The sequence below is a fragment of the Lytechinus variegatus genome, chromosome 13, assembly GCF_018143015.1.
Source record: "Lytechinus variegatus isolate NC3 chromosome 13, Lvar_3.0, whole genome shotgun sequence".
In the NCBI taxonomy this organism is placed as follows: domain Eukaryota; kingdom Metazoa; phylum Echinodermata; class Echinoidea; order Temnopleuroida; family Toxopneustidae; genus Lytechinus; species Lytechinus variegatus.
In genome coordinates, this window is record NC_054752.1 from 8782348 (window position 1) to 8794449 (window position 12102).

A 12102-nucleotide genomic window follows, 5' to 3' on the forward strand; every position below is an offset into this window, starting at 1 on the left:
TAATACGAAAGGGAAAGAAATTAAAAGATGACAAAAAATAGCAAACAAAGCGGGGAATGATTCGAAGGTAGAATGAAATGAGCAAACAGCTAAATTGGAAAATGAAGAAAAGGGACAAGACAAAAAAAAGAAGATGACAAATACCTCGGTCACATTTGCTCTACGGCGGCCATACGGCGAGTCGGAAACATCCGTTTTATTCATTTTTATACAAACCACCTATATTTAGCTGGGATAAAAAATGTTAAAACGACCGTGTTTTCGATTCGCCGTACGGCCGTCGTAGAGCAAGTGTGACCGAGGTATTAATAACAACCGGATTGCCGAGGAAGAAAGGGAAGATATAGATGGATGGTATATATTATTAGCCTATGATCATAAGCTTGCTAAATTTTATGCAATAAAGGTCGCAATCAGGACAAAAACGGCCTTAGCCAAAGGCTAGACATGTCACCTATATACCTATAGGCTAAATCTCCAAAGCTACTAGGAGGCTCTTTCCATGCAAGACCCCGTGCAGTAGGGGCTCTTCATCTGTAACCTTCAAAGGGTTCTATATAAGGGGCCCCTGTATGGACCCTTCCTGGAATAAGCTTTACGTATAAGTACTGGCATACAGCAGGGGCCGCGGAACGGTTTTCAAAGTGGGGGGGGGGCTGAACATGCAATAAATCACAATCATAATTATGGTCATTTTTACGTTTTTGTGATACACGGTTTTGGAAAAAAAAGTAGGGTGCTGCAGCCCAGCCCCCCCTTCTGCCGCCCCTGTGCAGGGGGGGGGGCAGGTTCCACAGCCAAGGGGAAATCAAATAAAATAAAGGAGGCAAAGAAATGAAACGATCGGAAAACAATGAAATATGATGTTAATTGCTGAATGTAATGTAAAATCTATCACAATTAGAATTTTATTTCAAAATACCATTTTTTCTCGCTCGCCTCACTCGCTAGCGACTTTTTACAAATCTTCACATATTACTTTGTTGTGCCCCTCAAAATATTTGGTTTATTACGCAACTGCGTTGAATTAATGTGCTGTTTAAAAGCTACATGATATGATAAAAAAAAATAGTCGCCTTCTGTAAGGTTAGAATGGCTTAATATTATCGAGAGGTTCCGAGGGCCCTGTCCCGGACCCCACCCGCTAAGCCCTGGCGTACAGATGGAAGGGTTGGGCCATGGCTCCCAACAGTTGATCTACAACCAAAAAGAAAGGAGGAAAGAAAGGAAAGCAAAGGAAACGTGTAAGATGTGATGTTATTTTCTGAATGTCATGTCAAAATCTATCTCATGAAACTGTGATTTCTTTCTAGCTCGCTTCGCTCACTCGGGACTTATATTGAGCACTTTTTGCCACACACACCGCACTGTCCCCCCCCCCTCTGTTTTGCTCATCACGCTACTGCCGCATAGGGATTCGCCCTAATACTCGCGAACAATGATAAATCCTGTTCAAAGTGGCATACAGATCAGGAAAAACAAAGAGAAAAGCAAGGAGAAAAGGTTAATATATGATATTTTTCTGAATATTACGTCAAAATCTATCACAAAATTTGATTTTGTAGTAACAATGTCGAAGGTTTGCTTGCTCGCAACTTTTTTTTGGATAATTTTGCACAATACGCCACTATTTGGCCCACTCAAAAATGTTGCCTCATTACGCCACTACCTATTCATACCATGATATGACTGGGAAATTGTTGGCTCACTGCCCCCCCCCCCCCTGGCAAACGACCCCTGTTACACCCCTGGGTATTTCTACCATAATTCTATCAGGTTATCTAGCTGTTCTCTAATTGTCTAAAAAAAAATCCATTTCCATCGTTCACTTGTTTTTCTTCTTCAAAATCTCATTTGTTTTGATCTACACGAAGAGATCAAAGTGAACAATGAGACTATGGACTTATTTGATTTTACATATATTTTATTATTATCATTTTATCATAATATCTAACATTATTATTATTTTAATTATCATTATTGTTATTGCTATGATTATTATTACTATTATCATCATCATCATCAATATTATCATCATTATCATTATTTTTATGATTACTGTCATTATATTACCATCATCATCATCTTCGTCGTCATCATCGTTATCATCATCATCATCATCGTCATCATCATCATCATTATCATCATCATCATCGTCGTCATCATCACTATTATCATCAATAACATCATCATTATCATCACTATCATTTGAACTATCATTATAGGCCTATTAATTATTATCGATCGTCGTTATGTAGCAGGCTTAATCTGCACTCTCTTTCTTGGTGATGTTTTCAATATATTTCATATAGGTATCACAACCTGACACAAGAACAAAACAACGTTATTAAAAATAAACAACACAGTAGATTTAAAGGGGAATCCAACCCAAATAAAAAAAAAATTATAAGGAAAATAAAAATCAGACAAGTTGATAGGTGAAAGTTTGAACAATATTGGACAAACAACAAGAAAGTTATGAATTTTTAAAAGTTGTAAATATTGGTAATCACTATACCCATGGAGACTTCAAATTGGCCGCATATGGGATGTCATAGTGATGTAAAGCAAGGACTATTTCTCCATGTACTCCAAAACATATTTTGACTAAAATGTCATTTTTCCCAAAAGTTTTATTTCAAATTATATTTTTCTTTCATGAGGACATAAAACAATATACTACCTGGGTTATATTTAGATTACTGCCCCAGGGGAATGGGTACTTTGGAGAAAACCACAAATCCCTGATAATAAAGTACATGGCCTATGAGAAAGTTGTCCTTGCCCCTTGTCATAATTTACTTACTGAGTTGCCAATTTGAAATCAACATAGTATTAGTGATCTCAATTTTAAAGCAGCTATAACTTTCTTATTTCTTGTCCAATTTCTTTCAAACTTTCACCATTCTGTTTAATTTATTTTTCTCCTTCCCGACACAACATTTTATGGCCAAGGCTGGATTTCCCTTTAATTGTGGTAAAAATATAAGTAAAAACGCTGTTTAAGATTTCATACAATTTGTTTGCTATTATGAACCTTACAGTATTTGTTTAATCGTTTAAACAATTATTATTAATATTGAAGATTAGATATTGAAAATTAAACTTTGTTGCTTAAGATTTAAACACTTATTGAAACTGTCTAAACAATTAGACCTACTGTAAGGTTCGTATAGCAAACAGGGTAGTGTTTCATCAATATTTTCATCTGACAAGTTGTCAGATCTGACATCTTTCCATGATTTTGATTGGCTGAAAGGCAGTGTTCCTATGGTAACTGTCGGATAAAATGGGACTTGTCGGATAAAACGTCCGACAAGTCCTTTCATGAAACGCCCTCCCGCATTGTATATTTTTTTACTGTGACCTCAGTCACATTTGCTATACGGCGGCCGGAAGGCGAATTGAAAACAACCGCTGTATTTATTTTCATTCAAACCGCCTCCTCTATGTATCTAAATGTAAGTAAAAATGTTTAAACGGTTGTTTTCGACTCGCCGTATACGGCCGCCGTATAGAGCAAATGTGACGGTCACATTTATTGATAATAACACATGAGGTGGACATTATAAATTTAGGTCGTCAAACAAGTTTTGAATTCAGCTATATATATATATATATATTCTCGAACTAATTCAGAGTCGAGTCAATTTAATTAGGCTTATTATATTGAATCCGCAATAATAAGGACAATTTTTCCGTAAATATGCCAGTCATTATCTTTCCCTAAACAACCACAGATGTGAGCGAGCGTTTTGGAAAACACCGGGGAAAATAACACAATACACACGGTATGATTTAGGTACAATGTGTCTCAAAAAAATGCAAAGATCGTTCAGTCATGCACTCAAATTGCACCTCTTTCGTTTCTTTTTTGTAAAGATTTATCATATATATTTTTAGATTTGGTTTACTTGAATATTTATCATTTGTATTTTCTGATGTCATATTTTATTTATTGTAATTAATGCTTCTTAATTTTGTTGGAAAAATTGAATAAATGAATGAACGAACGATTATTATTATTTTTTTTTATTTGCATTTAAATCTATATTCCACTGTACTACATGACTGTAGGGATTTTCCGTACCTATGTTTATAATGTATTATATACCATATATACAAGAAAGGAGTAAACTAGATCTCTTTGATTTATACTGTACTGACTCCAGTTGTTATATACGATGTTTTCAATGCAGGGGCAAGATTTTAAAGTGATACTGTCATCCTATTTTAAAAATTCATTATGATAAAATGAACTGAAGAGGAGATAAAAAGGGGAAAAATTGGTAGATAGTATAGCCGTGAGGAAATTATGAATTGCCTCTTATTGCTGGCCAACTTAATTCCATTTCACCAATATTCATAATGCTTTTTTTTATTTCCATGTTTGCATTTATTTTGAGCCCCCTCTCCCACGCGCCCACATATACGCACACTGTAGGTCATTGCATTATTGCGCGAATTGGGTCTTTGTATAATAGTCGATTGTTTTTGCCCTTGCCCCCCTTCCCTCTCTCTCATTTGCTCTCTCCCACTCCCTCCCTGTCTTGTTCATAGATAACACTGGCGGATCCAGGGGAGGGGGGGGGGGGAAGCCGGCCCGTGTCTCCCCCCCCCTTTGAGAGGCACCATTATATTTTTTCAATGTAAAAATCCCACTAAAACAGAAGTGTATATCCCCCTTTTGAATTTGAAGACCTTTTTTCTTTCTTCTGCTTGTTTTTGAGTTTTTTTTTTGCTTTCAATTTTTTTCCGTTGACAAAGTACCCTTAATTTTTTTAAACCCCCTTTTTTTTTGGGGGGGGGGCTTCTCAAATTTTTCCTCTGGAATATTTGCCCCCTTTTGGAAAATTCTGGATCCGCTCCTGATTGATAAAATGTTTTACTCTTGATTGGTTGGTTGAGTTTAGTGTGGAGGTGGCGCTATCCATCGATATCCGATGATTTCCGCCAGGCTAAGCGAGGGGGATTGCACCCTCCCCTGTTACCCTGCTCTCGTCATTCGATTTTGCTATTAAAGGACAAGTCCACCCCAACAAAAATTTGATTTTAATAAAAAGAGAAAAGACAAAAAAACATAACACTGAAAATTTCATCAAAATCGGATGTAAAATATGAAAGCTATGATATTTTAAAGTTTCGCTTAATTTCACGAAACAGTTATATGCACATCGTAGTCGGTATGCAATAATATTAATGATGAGACTGATGACGTCATCCACTCACTATTTCTTTTGTATTTTATTACATGAAATATTCTTATTTTCTCCTCATTGTCAAGTGAAACAACGACTAATTCCTCCCTGAACATGTGAAATTAGCCACACTGTATGATTTAGTCAACTTGTTCCTTTATTGTCAAATCTGTAAAAAATGAAATATTGCCGAATTCAAACATTAAAAAAACAAAATAGTCTGGTCTGTTAGCGAAATTATGTGGACACGGTGGACAAAAGCATGATTTTTTCTCCAGACCTTTGTTTATGTATAAGAATTGAAAATGGGGTATGCTCCAAAAAATCTGGCTGCAGGAACATAGAAAAAATGGGGAATTTAAGAGTTTAGATTGGTCTGATATATAGACTAGCACTAGTGCAAAACTCAGTAGCAGTGCATTATTTTGCATAGGTTTAGTTCTTAAATTCAGACCCCTTTTGAACAGATTTTCTGTTTGTCCTCACATCTCAATGGACTAAATATCTGAATGCAGATGCTAAACAAGCCGAGGGGTGGCGGTGGAGGGGGTCGAAGGTTGGTATATTTTGGTCTTGGGGTAAAGAAGTCCAAGACATATTTTTTTGCATGAGTTGGATATTGCGTTGCCATGGTAACAGTGTATTATTGCAAAAATAAGGCAAAAATCTTGCAAATAGAACTACTTCCTTTGTTTTCATCTGATTCTCATGAAATTTGGCACACACATTGGTAATGAGGTGAAGATGTCTAAAACAAATTTTTGTGACTTTCAGAAATCTTGTTGCCATGGTAACAACATATCATATGGTGAAAATTGGGAAAAAAATCTTACAATTCCAACTGCTTCATCAGTTTTCAATCAATTCTCATGAAATTTGGCACACACATTGGCATCAAAGTATAGATGCACAAGGCACTTTTGTATGTGTTTCAGAAATTGTGTTGCCATGGTAACAACATATTACATGGCAAAATTTAGGTAAAAAACTTGCAATTTGAACTCCTTCATCAGTTTTGATCCAATTCTCATGAAATTTGGCTCACACATTTGCCTTGAGGTAAAGACGTGCAAGAATCATTTTTGTGTGCATTTGTCAGAGAGTGCATTGCCATGGTAATCATATATGATAGCCAGAAATGCAGGAAAACTCAGTGTTGTGGATCAAACTACTTCCCCTGTTTTTAGTCAGTGCTCAAAAGAGTTGGAAGAAATATTCATCTTCGTGCAAAGATTCATAGTGAATTCTAAATGTCTTCTGAACCATTGCTTCTCAACCCTTTTCTACCCGAGGGCCACTTTGAGAACAAATCTGCATTCAGAAATGTCCGGTAAATGGGCGACAATTATAAAAGGGTAAGTCCACCTCAGAAAAATGTTAATTCGACTCAATAGAGCAAAATCAGACAAGCACAATGCTGAAAATTTCATCAAAATAGGATGTAAAATAAGAAAGTTATGACATTTCAAAGTTTACCTTATTTTCAACAAAATAGTTATATGAACGAGCCAGTTACATCAAAATGAGAGAGTCGATGATGTCACTCACTCACTATTTCTTTTGTTTTTTATTGTTTGAATTATACAACATTTCAATTTTTTACGAATTTGACGATTAGGACCTCCTTGACGAGAAAATAACAATATTTCATATTTCATATAATAAAATACAAAAGAAATAGTGAGTGAGTGATGTCATCAACTCTCTCATTTGGATGTAACTGGCTCGTTCATATAACTATTTTGTTGAAACTTTAAAATGCCATAACTTTCTTATTTTACATCCGATTTTGATGAAATTTTCAGTGTGATGCTTGAATTTTTCTCTTTCTATTCAAATCAAGTTTTTGTTGGGGTGGACTTGTCCTTTAACTACATACACAATATGCATGCACATAAGATTTACATTGAAGTTAGATCGAAAACATCATTTAGTAAAGTGTGCCTGTATATGCTTTGCAACATGTATGATACCAAAAAATGTGCTAAGATTTTATTTGACCCAAGTAGACCGATCGGACAAATCATATTAACATGTTCAGACAGGTATACGTGTATACTATAGTTTTCCTTCCTTTTTTCTCTCTCTCTCTCTCTCTCCTGAGCTTATTGCGGCCCACTTGCAAGTGCTTTGCGGCCCACCAGAGGGCCGAGAAGCACCGGTTGAGAGTGCTGTTCAAAACCGGGGGGGCTGAAGGCCCCACTTTTTTCAAAAACGTAAAGATGACCATACCATTGTGATTTTCTGCATGGTCAGCCACCCCCTCACCCCCCCCCCCACTTCTGGCTCAGCCCCCCCCCCCTTGAAAACCATTCCGCGGCCCCTGTTAACTGCATTAAAATGTTCACGCCAGAGTGTGGGTATTAATCATCTTCAGTATAGTATTTCTATGTTTTTGGCAGAGGGGGATTGGTCCTTAAAATCTGACATCAAAATAATGAAGGTTAAAGGCGGTGGCCATTAGGAACATGGTCATGGTAAACATTCTTAAAACCTTCTGCTGTAGCAGAGCTCTGACACTGGCAAGCAAACGGAATGTGTAGCCCTTCTACTTTCAACAGCTGATTTTCCAAAACTTAGTTCCACCTCCCCAAGATGTGCACCCCCCTCCCCATATTACTTTTAGTTCTACCTCCCCATGCTCAAACCAGTCTATGCCTTTGCCCCTCAGGGGTCTTTGTATTTTCAAAGCGAGACATTACCCTTATTTTTATTTATTCATTTTTTTTTTTTTTGGGGGGGGTCTTTAGAAAATTAACTCATAAAAGTACCTTGTACCTTGTAGTTCCATTCCCTGAAGTCCTCCACCAGGAAGGGTAACACAGGGCTGACGACAGTGGGAGTATTATTATTATTATTAAGTTAAAGGATTATAACTAGGAACTTAACCCCCCCCCCTCCGAAAAAATAGGGGGCTGATATATTTTTTTAGCAGAAAAATGCCCCCCCCCCTCTTAAAAGGTAAGTCCTTTGCACTTCAGAGTTCAGACCATTCATTTGAAGTTAAATGCATTCTGCTTTGATAAAAAAATTGTTTACGGTACCCAATTATTAATCATTGTTTATCTATATTCTCCTACTCAGTCTTTTTTTCATATTCCGTTCCTACTCTTTCTTTTAACTTTATCACATCAGTGATCACTCTTGATTATGAGATTCACCATACCATCTCCTTCCGTTTCCTCTCTCCTTTTTTTACTCTCTCTCTTTCTCTCTCCAAGTATATTTTTCTGACATATTATAAAGTATACCTTTAAAATGCAACTAATTATAGAAATATATATTTATATATACAAAAATCTGTGCACTTGTTTTAGAAATTCACTTGCAAGTCAATGACTCAATAACATACCACATCAAAAATTCTATTTTCTTTCATTTAATTTTTTTCAGTATATTTCTGTGACAGCCCCTGCTTTATACCTAACCCTAACCTTCTATATTTTTATGTTGTCTGATTTTAAGGACCTACTCCGCCCCCAAAAAAGAACCTATAATTGAAGGTGATTAATACCCCCCGCTATTATATGACATTAAAGGGAAATTCAACCCAAACAAACACTTGTTTTTAGAGGAAAAGAAAAAAATCAGACAAGTTTATAAGTCAAAGTTTGAACAATATCAGACAAACCATAAGAAAATCGTGAATATATAAAAGTTGTAAACATTGGTAATCACTATATCCATGAAGACTTCAAATTGGTCGCATATGTGATGTCATAAAGTTATGTAAGGCAAGGACCACTCTTCCATGTTCTTGCACACCTTTACCTCAAGGCAAATGTGGGAGCCATAATAATTTCATGAGAATTGTTTCAAAACTGATCAAGTAATTCAAAATGCAAGGCTTTTACCTAAATTTTGCCATATATGTTGTTACCATGGCAACACAATTTCTGAAAACACACAAAAATTGCCGTTTACATCTTTACCAATGTGTGTGCCAAATTTCATGAGAATTGATTGAAAACTGATGAAGCAGTTGGAATTGTAATTTTTTTTCCCAATTTTTACCATATGATATGTTGTTACCATGGCAACAAGATTTCTGAAAGTCACACAAATATGTGTCTTAGACATCTTCACCTCAATACCAATGTGTGTGTCAAATTTCATGAGAATCGGATGAAAACAGAGGAAGTAGCTCTAACTGCAGGATTTTTACTTTACTTTTGCCATTAAATACTGTTACCATGGCAACACAATTTCCAACTCATGCAAAAATTGTGTATTGCACATGTTACCCCAAGACCAAAATATGTACATACACACCAACATTCAACCCCCTCCACCGTCACCCTTCGGTTTGTTAAGCATCTGCATTCGGATATTTGGTGCGTTGAGATGTGAGGACAAACAGAAAATCTGTTCAAAAGGGGTCTGAATTTAAGAACTAAACCTATGCAAAATAATGCACTGCTACTGAGGTTTGCTGCAGCTAGTCTAGTCAATATCAGACCAATCTAAACTCTTAAATTCCCCATTTTTTCTATGTTCCTGCAGCCAGATTTTTTGGAGCATACCCCATTTTGAATTCTTATACATTAATAAAGGTCTGGAGAAAAAATCATGCTTTTGTCCACCGTGTCCACAAGTAGGGCATTTTTGACGCTAACAGACCAGACTAAAAGAAATACTGTGAGTGATGCCATCATCGACTGACTAATTTGCATGACACTAAGTCGTGCATATCACTGTTTAGTGAAAAAAATAAGCGAAACTTTAAAATGACATAACTTTCTTATTTTATATCCGATTTTGATAACATTTTCAGCGTTATGCTAATTTGATTATTCTCTATTTATTCAAATCAATTTTTTTTCGTGGACTTGACCTTTAATTGCACTATGTGTGAGATATATATTCACCGAGGAAAGGCATTGTGGAGTAAAATATATAATTATTTTGTTTGCGTGGCCCAGTGAATTAGTCTTCGGACTTTGAAACAGAGGGTCGTGGGTTCGAATCCCAGCCACGGCGTAATTTCCTTCGGCAAGAAACTGATCCACAATGTGCTGCACTCAACCCAGGTGAGGTAAATGAGTACCGGTAGGAAGTAATTCCTCAAGAAGCTGTGTGCGCTATGAAGGCCTAGCTTAGCCGGGTCATAGGAGCGCCTTGAGCACCTAACAAGGTGGATAATTATGTGCGCAATATAAATACCCTATATATTATTATTATTATCATTATTATCATTATTATTAACATCTTTTGTTAACATATTTTGTCTTTTGTTATAAAGGAGAATGAAACCATTTAAACAAGATAGCTTGTGTGAAAACAGAAAAATCAAAGAAACAGATCAATGAAAGTTTGAGAAAAATCGGACAAATAATGAGAAAGTTATGAGTATTTGAATATTGCGATCACTAATGCTATGGAGATAGCGAATTGGCAATGCCACAAAGATGTGTGATTTCACTTGTGAACATTTCTCCCCATTACTTTAGTATATATTTCACTTGAATTGCCTCTTTTATCACATCTATCCATAGATCATTGTTCTTTCTACATGAGGGCATGTAATACATATTTTTTTAAGAATACATCATGGATAGATAGTTTGTATCATCATAAGAAAAAGCAAAAAGAGACATTTTTTAGGCATTTTATAGTCCACCAAAGGGAAAGTTGTTTATCAGTGACATCACACATCCTTGTCGCATTGCCAATGGGAGGATCTCCATAGCATTGGTGATTGCAATATTCAAATGCTCATAATTTTCTCATTATTTGTCCGGTTTTTCTCAAACTTTCTTTATTTTTATTCTTAGATTTTTCTATTTCTACACAAGCCTATTTGTTCCAAAGGTTTCATTCCCCTTTAACATTTTTTGTTAACATATTTTGTCTAACATCTTTTGTTAGATTTGACAGTTAATGCTCGTGCTTGTGTTTTCCTTACATGGATATGGGTGTTAGTTAAATGGTTTTAATAATGTGTCTTTTGAAAGCATCATACTCCTTACTCCATATCTTCGGTTTATTAAAAAAGCCGAGTAAAAAATATAGAACAGAAGAAGAAAGAAAATGGTATCTACATGAAATTTTTAAGAGAATCTCCAGATATAAATGCTTGTTTTAAATTCTCTTTTATTTATTGAATTTAAAAAATGTGCTTTATACTGCTCAAGACATCTCGAATCTAAAAAAAAAATAGTGGTGGAATCGGGGTCTTTTTCTTTTTTTTTGCAAATCAATGCCGTTTAGGCCAAAAATAGCATATATAGGGCTATTAAATTATCGTCGATGAAAATATATTGTGTAGCCTACATCTAAAAATATGTCCATTCATCTATTTTAGGGACTCGCATGAAGAGAGAGTAAATAGGTCATTTCCAATAATATCATGGAATCATCCAAATATAAAATATTGACCTGTTATAATTGCGAACTGGAAGACGAAAACATCGACGAAAAAGCAGGGCGGTTGTTATTGCTCGTTTATAATTGCCATAACAACCATTACAACCGCAGATGTACATATATTTTGCCAGTTGAGATAACAACACCTTGACGAGGAACAATGTGTGCCAAAAAAAAAGGATATCAGCAGAACAGGGGACTTGAGGGGAGCGTTTCGTGAAAGGATTTTATCTGAGAAGTCCCGTTTTATCCGATAATTGCCATAGTAACAGCACCTCTCAGCCAGTCAGAATTTATCATGGAAAGTTGTCAGATCTGCTAACTTGTCGGACAAAAATGTTGATGAAACGCTCCCCAGGAGGCTGAAGCAGTCACCCCCCCCCCCGTCACAGGACTAAAAATGTGCTGATTGTTTTTATCCTGTTTAAATATATCTCAATAATAGATAGATAAATGAATAATTTGAAAAAAAAAACATGTCATACTAAGAAACCAGTTCTCACTCATATCATTTTGTTTATTGTGAAATGTATTTGTC